The sequence below is a fragment of the Phodopus roborovskii genome, unplaced genomic scaffold (assembly GCF_943737965.1).
Source record: "Phodopus roborovskii unplaced genomic scaffold, PHOROB, whole genome shotgun sequence".
Lineage (NCBI taxonomy): Eukaryota > Metazoa > Chordata > Mammalia > Rodentia > Cricetidae > Phodopus > Phodopus roborovskii.
Genome location: NW_026126603.1, coordinates 6402630 through 6414408, shown reverse-complemented (window position 1 = coordinate 6414408; position 11779 = coordinate 6402630).

Sequence of the window (11779 nt, the reverse complement as noted above, 5' to 3'; positions counted from 1 at the left end):
GAAGGAAAAAGGTCATTCTTGACTGTTTACGACAGGGCAGTTTATGGACAGCACCTGTGAGTGAATGAGAACAGGAAATGAACCGTGCCACACTACCCAGAAGCCCTAGTAGCTAAAGCAGACTTCCTCGGCAAAGCGTGGGCTTAGATAGTTCAAATTGATTGGTCCACAATGGATGCTATGAGATGATTGGTTTGTGATGTGCGGGCTTTGTTGTAACCCTATAAAAACTGTCTGAACCCTGTACCCAGGGTTCCCAGTCCTCTACCCCACGTGGAGTGTGGCTGCGAACCCCAGTGCACTGGAATATAAAAGACCTAATGCTTTTGCATCAAGACCGCTTCTCGTGAGTGATTTGGGGGGGGGGGCGCCTTTCCTGAGTTGGGGCGTGAGGTTTCGAGCCCTCTGCGGGTCTTTCACTTTCACTGTGCCTTTTTATCCTACACTGACCTTACCACAGTTTGTTTTAAGATGCCTTTAGAAGCCTTGGGGCAAGACTGTATAACAGCTTCGATCTTGCATCTTTCATGCCTGTAGGATGATGTTTGCCAAGTTCAGCTGCTGATTCAAGATGTAGCCTGCCTGGTTGGACAATAGCTGTATCAGTTTCTATGTGCTGACCCTGGGCAGTTGCTTTCAAGGAGGAAGGTATCCCTTTAGCTGTGTTCTTTCAAATAAGTTTGCCTTTACACAAACTGGGGCCTTTGATAGATAGGCTCTTAATCCCATGAAGACATTCCCTCTTAGGTGTTGTGGTGGTGAATCCTGACAAAATGATAACCAGTACAAACCAACACAGGAGCATTAGTTGAAACATAACTGAGTTTAGCAAAAGACTAGGTGTTGGATGTAGGGACTAATAATGAACAAAACTGTGGAATGAGCAGTTTGTGGAAGGCTTCACTGAGATGACCACATTGGTCCTAACTCCCAGTATAAGGGGGCCTTAGAGTTCTCAAGGGAATTCCATGCTGGGCGTCTCTTGGGCACCCTAGTGTGGGAAGGATTTACCCCTTAGTTCAGACAACTACATGTGGTTCCCTGACTTTTGTTCTTCATTCTTTCTTCATTCTTTCTATAAATCGCGGTACTGCTGTGGCAGGGGAAGGAGACCTGAGAATCTCTCTCTCGTTTTAGATGCAACTATAATCAATCTATTTCCTACCATAATCCTGTTTCCTGGTTTTACAGTAGAGTGGATTAGTAATGAGCCTTAGATTCCAGTCACATCAACAGCACAAGAAGCTGTTTGCTCGAGGTCTAGAGTCACATAGTCCACTTTGTGTTATGAGAGTTCAAGTCTCATACTAAAATGGGACCTAGTCCATGGCCATGCCACTCTGAATGTACTTGACTTCAGATAAAGGGGATATAGCAATCTCTTCATTTTCACTTGCATACATGTCCAACCTGTGGTCTGTGGACCACAAGTAGTAATATGTGAACATGGACTAACACACATTGCAAATTGACTTAAAACCATATAATAATAATAATAATAATATTAATAATAACAATCTGATTGCATGGTTTGTAAGTGTGAGCTTTATATAAGCATAGTTTGTGTTTTAATGTTAATCACTCTACAGGAAATTTCTTTTCTTGGATAGTATCAAAGATATATCCATGCGTGCTGGTGGTGGCACATGCCTTTAATCTCAGCACTCTGTAGGCAAGGCAGGTACATCTCTCGAGCTCAGCCTGGTCTACAGAGTAAGCTCCAGGACAGGCAGAGAAATACAGAGAAACCCTGTCTCAACAATCCAAAACCAAAACAAACAAACAAACAAGCAAAAAGCTACAATAGCCTTATGAAGAATGAACAGACATAATTTAACCATCATTTTCTTAATTTAGAACAAAACAATTAAGAACAAAGAAGTGGTGGAATGTGGATAATTTATATAAAAAGCACAGATTACTATTTTCAACTAAAACATATGCATAGCAAAAAATCACTTTCTTTGTGAAAATAATAATTTAACTATTAAATGTGTGCATTTGTGCAGGTATGTTTTTGTATGCACATGAGTATGCGCACATAAGTGCAGGTACTGGAAGAAGCCAAAGGCATCTGGTCCTCCTCTGGAAGAGAAATTTTATATATAGGCTGTTGTGAGCAGCCCAAGGTAGGTGCTGGGAACTAAACTCAGATCATCTGCCAGAGAAGGATGTGCTCTTAACTTGGAAGCCATCTCTCCAGTCCCAGCTTGATTTGCTGGTCAGATCAGTGGCTAGTGTTCTCATATAGCTGTGTGTCATTATACTGCCATCAAAATTTCATTCTTATTCAAACCAGTAAAAATCCAGGAGCTCTCAACATCAGAACAACAACACCAGCTACGTACTAGCATTGTTAGAGGTTATAATGCGCATGTGGCCTTCAGTCAGTGCTTCTGTTCTGTGTTTAAGTTGATGGAAGACCATGGCACACATCTTTATACCTCCACGTTGTAGATGGGATACTTGGCAAATGTTTTCGAATTAATCTAGAAATCTAGTTCTCTAGTCCTGCTTTTTATAATCAGTTTCTTGTGGGCAAGACAATATTCTAATTCTAAACGTAAGGAACAGAGTGCTCCAATTTGACATCATAAGGAATGTAGATATAACTTGATACTGATATTCAAAAAACTGGGGAGAATGCTTCAAGGCTTGGTAGATAGTAGACTGTGCTGTCAACTGCTGGTATTAAGACAGGCCAGCATTTTCCTTTCAGGGCTGCTGGATCTGGTGGCAGCTTACTGTCACAACAGTTTACCATCAACCAAGCTATGGTGGAGCCATTGACAGATATTCTTCAGTATTTAAGTGAACAGTACCAAGTCATCCAGGCGACAAGCCAGCTCATTCAGCTGTTAGAATGTATATTTTGCATCTAACGTCTCCATTGGGCCCATTGGGGAATAATTCTACTTAAAAATTGCTCACACATTTACAGAGGCCTAATGCCATTCATAGTGTTTATGGGTCAAGCTAATCATTTAGGTAGCGTTTAGAGTGCCTAGGATCTCCCCCTCCTCTTGGTTCAGGAGGACCCTAATCCCCCTCCCAGCCTGCTTGTTCAGGATTACATGATTCTTTAGATTCTGAATAAAGCTGTCAGTTGTGGAGGGCAGGAAAGGGATAACAGAAACATTCCTAAGAAGATGAGTGGCGAGGGTGGAGTGATGCTCTTGGAGACAGCTGAGAGGATAGATACTCAGAACAAATTCAGATCAGCAAACAAAGCCTGCTGACATAGGATCACCACGGTGGTGCCTGAGGAGAACAGCCCAGGGGTGAGGTCACCTAGGTTAGGCAAGAGTGGCTGCTTTCTGCCTCAGCAGGGAGGGCTTCATTCACAAGCACAGGACTTTGTATCTGATGCCTGGGCATGTGAAAAAAGGATCAGTGGGGGACATTTTGGGGAGGTTGAAACAGAGATCAGCACGTGATCCTGCTCCCAAAGAAACACCATGTTTCCAGACTTCCCAAGCCTGAGACTGTGTGCCCATTTCAGGTCACAGAACACAGGAATCTCAGTTCAATACTCACCTGGCTCTTGGAGCAAAATCCATATTTCTTTGGGGCAAAATAATTTGGTTTTGGTTTACAGCAAAACCTGTGTCCTCTTTCCACCAAGGGGTAAAGAATGCCAGGTGCCTAGGAATTCTAAAAATACTAAATCAGCTCTTCTACACATAGATTGCTAATATTAAAATGTTACTGCTTTTTATTGAGCAAAGTGGAATACTGGCTGTCAGACAGCAGCACTCAGCTATGGAATCACAGCAATTTACTTGTCAAAGTGTGGCTGGGGTAGTCATGGCTAATGTACAGTTCTTACCAAGGGTCAGGGGAACTCCAGGAAAGATCTGTAGAAAACTGAAACATGGAGAACGCATGCTTACAGGTGATCAGATTTTAGCTTTGCATATCATTTTGAGCAATGAACTATTTGTAAACTGGAGGTGATTGCCAGCTCTATGCAGGTGTCTGGCCTGGTGATGATTTTCGAGTTTCTTCTTTCTCATGTGGGAAACTGGGTTTTGTCCCTGCGTGAAAATCATCTCATCCTTTCACTCACCGATCTGAACAGTTTGCACTTTTTCTTTGAACCAGTTAGGACATTTTCCTAGAGTTCTCATATCATGTGTATGAAAACAGTTTCACATCCTTGTAGGAACTGTACCCTTTGCTGTAGGTTATTTTTTAACAACCCTCTTCTGTTGGACTCTTAACACATTCTTTATTTATGGCAAGGATTCTATGCAGAAACAAGAGAAAGTATTGTTTACATTTTACAACATAGTCTTCAAAACACCCATGGGACCTCTCAGGCAAAGTTTCTGGGGGCGAGGGACACGATTTTAACTGAGATTATACTCTGCCACAAGCTAAATGATGCCTTTATTATTGGCCTTGAGATCCTAGTGTTTTCTCTGGTGTTTCTGTTTTTCTTCATTGTCCACATTTTCTGTGGCTGCTGTTGTTGTTCCATGGAAGAGTAGCTCAGGGTCTCTGAGTGTCACCAGATGGAGTTTGATGACTCTCATACTCTGGTATGTTGTGAGACTGCTTGTGAGAAAGTAGGCTATATTTATCCATAAAGCAATCACCCTTCCTGCCCACTCCTGTTATCATACATTCAAAAGAGTTCAAGGTTACCCTTAATCATGTTCACCATGCTGTCTTTTTACTAAAATGACCTTTTCAGAATATCAAGAGTCATGGAGCACTGGGAAATGTCATTCTGTATGTATGTTTATCATACTGGTTAATGAATAAAGCACTGTTGGCCAATAGGAAAGCAAGATAGGTGGGACTAGGAGACAAGTAGGAAAGAGGAAGGGAGAAGGAGGAGTGAAGATGGAGTGTCTGGAGAGAGCAGTACGGCAGCCGGCTGTCCGGTAAGAGGAGACCATGTGGAGATCAATAAAAATGGGTTAATAATTAAGACAGAGATAGCTGATAAGAAACTAGTACCTGGCCAACAGCATTATATCAAATACAGAGTCTTGGTGTGTTAATTGGGGCTGGCGCGGCAGTGGGACCAGACCGGTATCAGGAGGAAAAACCTTCGTCCTTACAGAGCACTCTAAAGGCAATGCTGAAGGATCAAGGTGTCATGTTTTAACTAACTTTGGAAATGTCTGTGGTTTAGTTCAGGCTTATGGATACCTTCTGTCCATAATATCTGACCTAGACACTCAGGAAAAGAGCAAGACAAACAACATTCTCTATAAATAAGTAATTGTAAGGTTGTGTAAGATCTTTGCTGTCTTTAGCTATAATAATTATCATGGAAGAATACGGAATGAATTACTAGGTAAGCCAATTATCCATGATTGTTTTAAAAGCCCCAAAGTAACACTTAGAAGTTTTTTTCATGTGCAGACACCTTCATGGGACCACAAATTAATATGCAAAATATGTTGGTGCATTTGTAGTTTCTTCATGAATGGAAGGAACATTGAACAAACAACTTCCAGGCTCTACTTACTCACAAGAAGGAGACTTCAAACACGTTGGCAGACAATTGTTCCTTCTCTCCAAACTACCCCTGAGTCAGTTGGGTACAGTTGGGTCAGTCAAATTGAGACCCAAGAATAGTCACTACTCTTAAGATCTAAAGGCATGAATGATTTATGGGAGAAGGGAGAGACACTTTCTTAAGTGGTGTCAAGTCACTAGTAAGGTGCCTGTGATACTGTAAGCAATCCTAAATAAAACCATTAGTTTACAAAACAACAGAAACCAACATGAAATTGTGAGGGTTAGTCTTGACTGTCAGTTTGACACACTTTGGAAGAGGGAGTCTCAGCTGAAGAGTACCTCTATTAGGTTGGCCTTTGAATAAAGTGTGTGGGGCATTGTCCTGACTGATGATTGAGGGAGCAGGGACCAGCACACTGAGGGTGGTACCACCTCTGAGCAGCTCGTTTTAGGTCCTATAAAAAAGCAGGCTGGACATGAGTGGCAGGGATGGGGGTGGGTGAGGGGTGTGAGCCAGTAAGCAGCAGTCCTCCATGGTCTCCGCTTTAGTTCCTGCCTCAGGTTCCTGTCTCGAGTTCCTGCTGTGGCTTCCTGTGATGATGGACTATAATGTGTAATTGTAAGCAAAATGAAACACTTCCCCTTTCAAGCTACTCTTTATCTCCCTCTCCTTCTCTCACTCAATCTTTCTCCCCTCTCCCCCCCCCCCCCCCAGTTTGATCATTTACTTGTTACTCTAAAAGACTTATTTTCTACTGGGCAACAGTGTCTCTTGGCGATGTGTTCCTGGTGTTTTTCTTTGGCTGCCTTCATTCTCTTGTCCAAAAATTTAGTATGTTCTGCAACCCTTCCTTATTTTTCCTACTGCATTGTTTACACAGAGCAATATTTTGTCATTTGTGTTGTAGGACACATGGAATAACAAGATGCCAAATCTTGGGTGTTTTGTTCCTGGGCTTCTTCTTTGTTTAAGGGTTTTCTGATATATTGGTGGGCATCATCTTCTTTAGAGATAAAAAGTCTGCACATTTTTTCTGGCTCTTTTGGGATATGCCACCAAATCACAGTAATATCTCTTAATCCAGGAATATCCTTTTCTCTTTTGTTTACAATGATTAAGTTAAAAACACTCAAATTGACACCCAAATGCATCTTGGAACAGACTTGCACATTCTCTTTCTAGTTCCCTTTGGTGTATAAGAAGGGCCCTTACTCAACAACTGGTGCATTCTGCTGTGGGAAGACACTTTGCTTCACCTAAGAACCCTGTTTGTCGTTCCCACTGTGGATTCAGAGCACACAACCCTTCTACCCTGTCAGAACTTGGGCATCTACTTCTGTGGCTGTGCTTCTCATAGAAAGTTCAAAGCTTGTGTTTACCATATTCTAGCTTCTGACAGCTGGTAGCTGGGAAGGAGATATTCACCTTCATCTTGACATGGCCAACCACCTAAAAGGAGGTATGAAAGGAAAAAAAAAAAAAAAAAAAAAAAAAAAAAAACCCCAAAACCCCCCCAAAAACAAAAAAACAAAACAAAAACAAAAAAAAACCCCAAAAAACAAAACAACAACAACAAAAAACTAACTTGGTCATTATTTTATCACTGTGACCAAAATCAAACTAGTACAAAAGTCAAAGAAGTAGGGAGTCAGTGGAAGTGAGAAGCTGGACAAGGAAGGGGAATATAGGGTGAATGCTGTCAAAATATAGTAAATTCATGGCTTGATATTGTTACCAGCAGGTTTTTCCGCTGGCCTGGCCCCTCAGCTGTGAATGTCCCAATTAACACATAAAGACACTGTATTAGATATAATTCTGTTGGCCGGTTACTAGCATTTCTTATTGGCTATCTCTGTCTTAAATATTAACCCATTTCTATTAATCTAAGTATTTCTACATGGTCTTATCTTACTGGAGAGATGAATCAGCATTCTGCTCTCCCTGTCCTACATCTTGAAACTTTTCCCTACTACTTCCTCTTTCCTCCTTTTCTCCTAGTCCTGCCTATCTTGCTTTCCTATTGGCCAATAAGTGCTTTATTCACTAACCAATATGAGAAACATGTTTACAGAATGACATCTCCCATCCGGATATATCATCATGAAACCTATTACTTACATAATTAATGCATGATAATATGATGTAAAAAATAATGGCTAACCACTTCATAAGACTTTCCACAGTGGTCCCTTGCATTATTTTCTGTGTGCAGTTTGTCTTTCTTTCCAAACTACATGTTCAATGGGTGTTTGTATTTTGTTTTGTGTTCCTTACATTTCAATTTTTTTCTTACTTCGAATTGTTTTCACCAATATGTTTTATTATTGTCTGAATACCGAGCTCATCATTTCCAGTATCTCTGCTTGTTTGGCTAGTTTCTTTTGGAAGTTAGTGACTCTTTGCTGAGTTTCTCATTCAAGTTGTTGAATTTCTTGTAGAAGTTTTCAATTGACTTCATTCCTTTATTCATCTATTTGGATTATCTTTCAAGTTTTAAACTTCAGCTTCTTCCAAACTTTGGCTATGAAGCCTTTGCTATTTCTGCTATTCTTGTGTCTTTAGATGCATTGATGTAGTCCTTTGAGCTTTACCAGGAACCCTGCTGCTCTGCTTCCTTCGACATGGTTTGGAGTTTTCTATACTGTGACTTATGAATGTGTGATGATGGGTTTAATCTCAGGGTCTCTTTCGTGGGAAAAACAGCCTCCTCCTGAGCTCTCAAGAGATTGCAAGACAAACCACTACACCAATGACACCCAAACAAAGCAGGCATAGCAATATAAAAAGACCAATTACACACTGCTACAACAACTCAGAAAAGAATGTAATGGAGAATAAACTATGAAGCTAAAAAATTTAGAATTAATGAAGATACTGTTAATAACATTATAAAAGAGAAGGGGGAAAAGAAGAGGAAAGGAATGTGAAGAAGAATAAAACATCAAGTGACAAAACATCCTATCATGAAATAAAGAATAAATATGTACATAAAAGTAGATACTATTAAGAAGAGGAACAAAAACATTACAAATAATTTAAAAGATAAAATATGGTGAAAATGACATCAGAATATAGTAAAAGAAAAACTGGTGGGTGGAGAGATGGCTCTGTGGTTAAGAGCACTTGTTATCTTGTAGAAAAACTAGGTTCAGTTCTTGGCATCCACGTGTGGTTCACAGCTTCAACTCTAGTATCAGGGACCTGGTACCGGTCTTCTGGCTTATGTAGGCACTGCACATACAGGAGAAACATTTACACATAAAATTTGAAGAGAAGACATTTTAAAAGATTTATTTATTTTTATTCTATATGTTTGGGTGTTTTTGACCGCATGTGTGTCTGTGCAGCACGAGCTTGCATTGCTGAAGAAGCCACAAGAAAATGTTGCATTCCCTGGATCTGGATTTACAAGTGGTTGTGGGTCATAGTTATACTTCCTGACTGTGGCAGTTGGTGTTATGCACAAGCTGAGGGTTGGGCTGCTAAAGGTTTAGTTGTCAGTTTGAAGGCTGCATTTATTTTAGAAGGGTCCCATTTTTGCATGCCAGAAACTTTCTGCTGGCGCCAAAAGACATCATAGCCTGTAGACCAAGCAAGTTCCCCTGCTACTGAGGTTCCCCAGTCTATACACCAAGGTACAGCCAATGTCTAAGCTATAAGGTATCACCTGAGTGAGTCAGGGAGTGGAGAAGCAAAGAGAATACTGACTTCTGCACCAGAATGGGATGCTCCAAAGGAACCTTCCTGTTCCCTGCTAGTCTCTGAGCTAATAGACCCTGCCCAGCAGGAGACCACCTGCTAGGAAGCCACAGCTGCTTGGGATGCTAGAACTGCCTGCTACCTGTTATCTTCAGGGGTACCTGGCATTCCTGCTTCCTCCTCATGCCCCCTGAAAAGCTAAGCTTGGAATTACCTGCACCACCTTTCTGTCTCTCCATGCCTTTTAGCTTACTGCCACCTCTTTCTTGAGTTTTAGTTCTCTTCCTGTAGTCTGTTTTGTTTACCAAGTTCCTCTTGTTTATGAACTTACACAGTCTGACCTCACTACTGTTGTTTTGCTTCTTAGCTGGAGTCCTCCAGTGCTGCCGGGCTGGCTTGAGCTTATGAGTTCCATTGCCTTGCTTGCTTCAGGCTCTTCTGTAGCTACAACCACGAATCCACACTGCTCTGCTGGGATGGAGCAATGTGGCTCTGTCCTCTGGCCAGCTCTGGTGGTGTCAGCTGAGAACTGATAAGGGGACAGAGACTCTGCCACCAGCCAGTAAGTACTCAATGAATTTGAGTCTACATTATCTTAGTCAGGGTTTCTATTGCTTCAAGGAAATGCCACGACCAAAGCAAGCTGAGAAGGAAAGGGCTTATTTGGCTTACACTTCTGCACAGTAGTCCACTGAAGGAAGTCAGGACAGGAACTTGAGCAGGGCAGGAGCCTGGAGGCAGGGCTGATCCAGAGGCCAACAGGGGTGCTGCCTACTGACTTGCTTTCCATGGCTTGCTCAGCCTGCTTTCTTACAGAGCCCAGGACCACTAGCCTTCGGATGGCTCCACCCACAATGGCTGGGCCCTCCTCCATTAATCTCTAATTAAGAAAATGCCCTTCAGGATCTTCTTGAGCATTTTCTCAATTTCCCTCCTCTCTGATGACTTCAGCCTGTATCAAGTCAGCATAAAACTACCCAGCATAACAGTTAACAAAATTCTCCATGATTAATATTTGTATGAAAGTTTGGAAACACTAACAGCTTCAATATTTATGGTATATGGATTTTGTTTGTAGAAATAAAAACTGATCCTAAGTACATTAAGCCTTTGAAATGATGACTTTTCTGTATGGCACAACAGTTGGTGGGGTACCAAGTTGCAATGTCTTTTCATTGTAGGTATTAAATATGGAAGCAAGAGGCAGGGACTGCCACTAGGCTTGCTTATGTCAGATTTACATGTCCTTGACTAACAGCTCCAGGGCCAAATAGAAGACATGGACACTGCAGCGCCTCACATAGCCATGCATGGCCCCCAGAGATTGCACATCGTTACAAGGAGATGCCATCCTTGAAGCTGCCAGTTATGGTTGTTAGACTAAAGTTGGCGTATCTTCTGCTAATAATTGGCATAGACACACATATCCATGTTTTTAATCTTTTCTCCTGCAGCCCTCCACCCCTGTTCCTATGATTTTCCTTTTGCTATTTCTCTACCTAAGAGTTCAGGCATGCTAATGACTTCAGCAGTTGACATTTTGCTGGTGACACAAATGTACTTCCAGCTTGGATCTCTAATTCTGAGTTCCGTCTTCCTATCTCCAACTGTTCCATCATTACTTAAAGTTCAACATGGCCAAAATTGGGCTCGTCATCTGTCCCTCCCAACTTCCTCATTTCTATCAAGATGCTGCTGTCTTTGAAGATAGCTGGGCATCTGTGGCTTCATTTTTACTTTTCAAACACAGCTACCAAGTCCTAAAACCTTAAAATGTAAGTTTCTTTAGCATGTTTTTTCTTTGTTTACTGTCTTTGTTAAGAATTTTTGCATATATATTAATCAGGGAAATTGGTCCCTATGATTTTTCCTTTACAGTATCTTTATTTGGTTTTGATATTAAGATAATAGGGGTTTTGTGTATGCAGTGTTAATAATATCCCTTCCCTTTTTATTTTGCATAATAATTTAAGAAGTATTGATGTTAGGTCTTCACTGAAGACTTAGATTTTAGCTGTGAGCCCTTCTGGGCTGGATTCTCCTTTGTTGGGAGATTTGTAGTCATTGTTTCAGTCTCATTGCTTACTGTGGTCTAAGTTGTTTGTATCTTCTTGCTTTAGTGTCAGTAACGCATTTAGGAGTTAATCTATTTCTTCTAAGTTCTCAGAATTTTTAGATTATGTGCTGAAAGTGTTCTCTCATGAGCCTTGAGAACTTCACTGGAATCTGATTTAACAACTCCCTTTTCATCCCTAGTTTTATTAAATTGATTATTCCCTCTCTTAGTTTAATTAGCTTTGGTAAGGGTTTGTCCAGCCCATTTGTCACTTCAGAGAACCAACTATTTGCTTGATTGCAAATATCCTTTTAGTCTCTATCCTGTTATTCTCTGCAATAATCCTTTTTATAATTGAACATAGATTTTTTTCATGCAATATATTCTGATTACAGTTTTCCCTCCCCCCAACTCCTCCCAGATCCTCTCCACCACCCAAATCCACACCCTTTCTTTTGCTCTCATTAGAATAAAAAAGGCATCTAAAATAAAATAAGATAAAAAACAAACAGAAAAATAGAGCTAAAGAAAAACACAAGAAACTC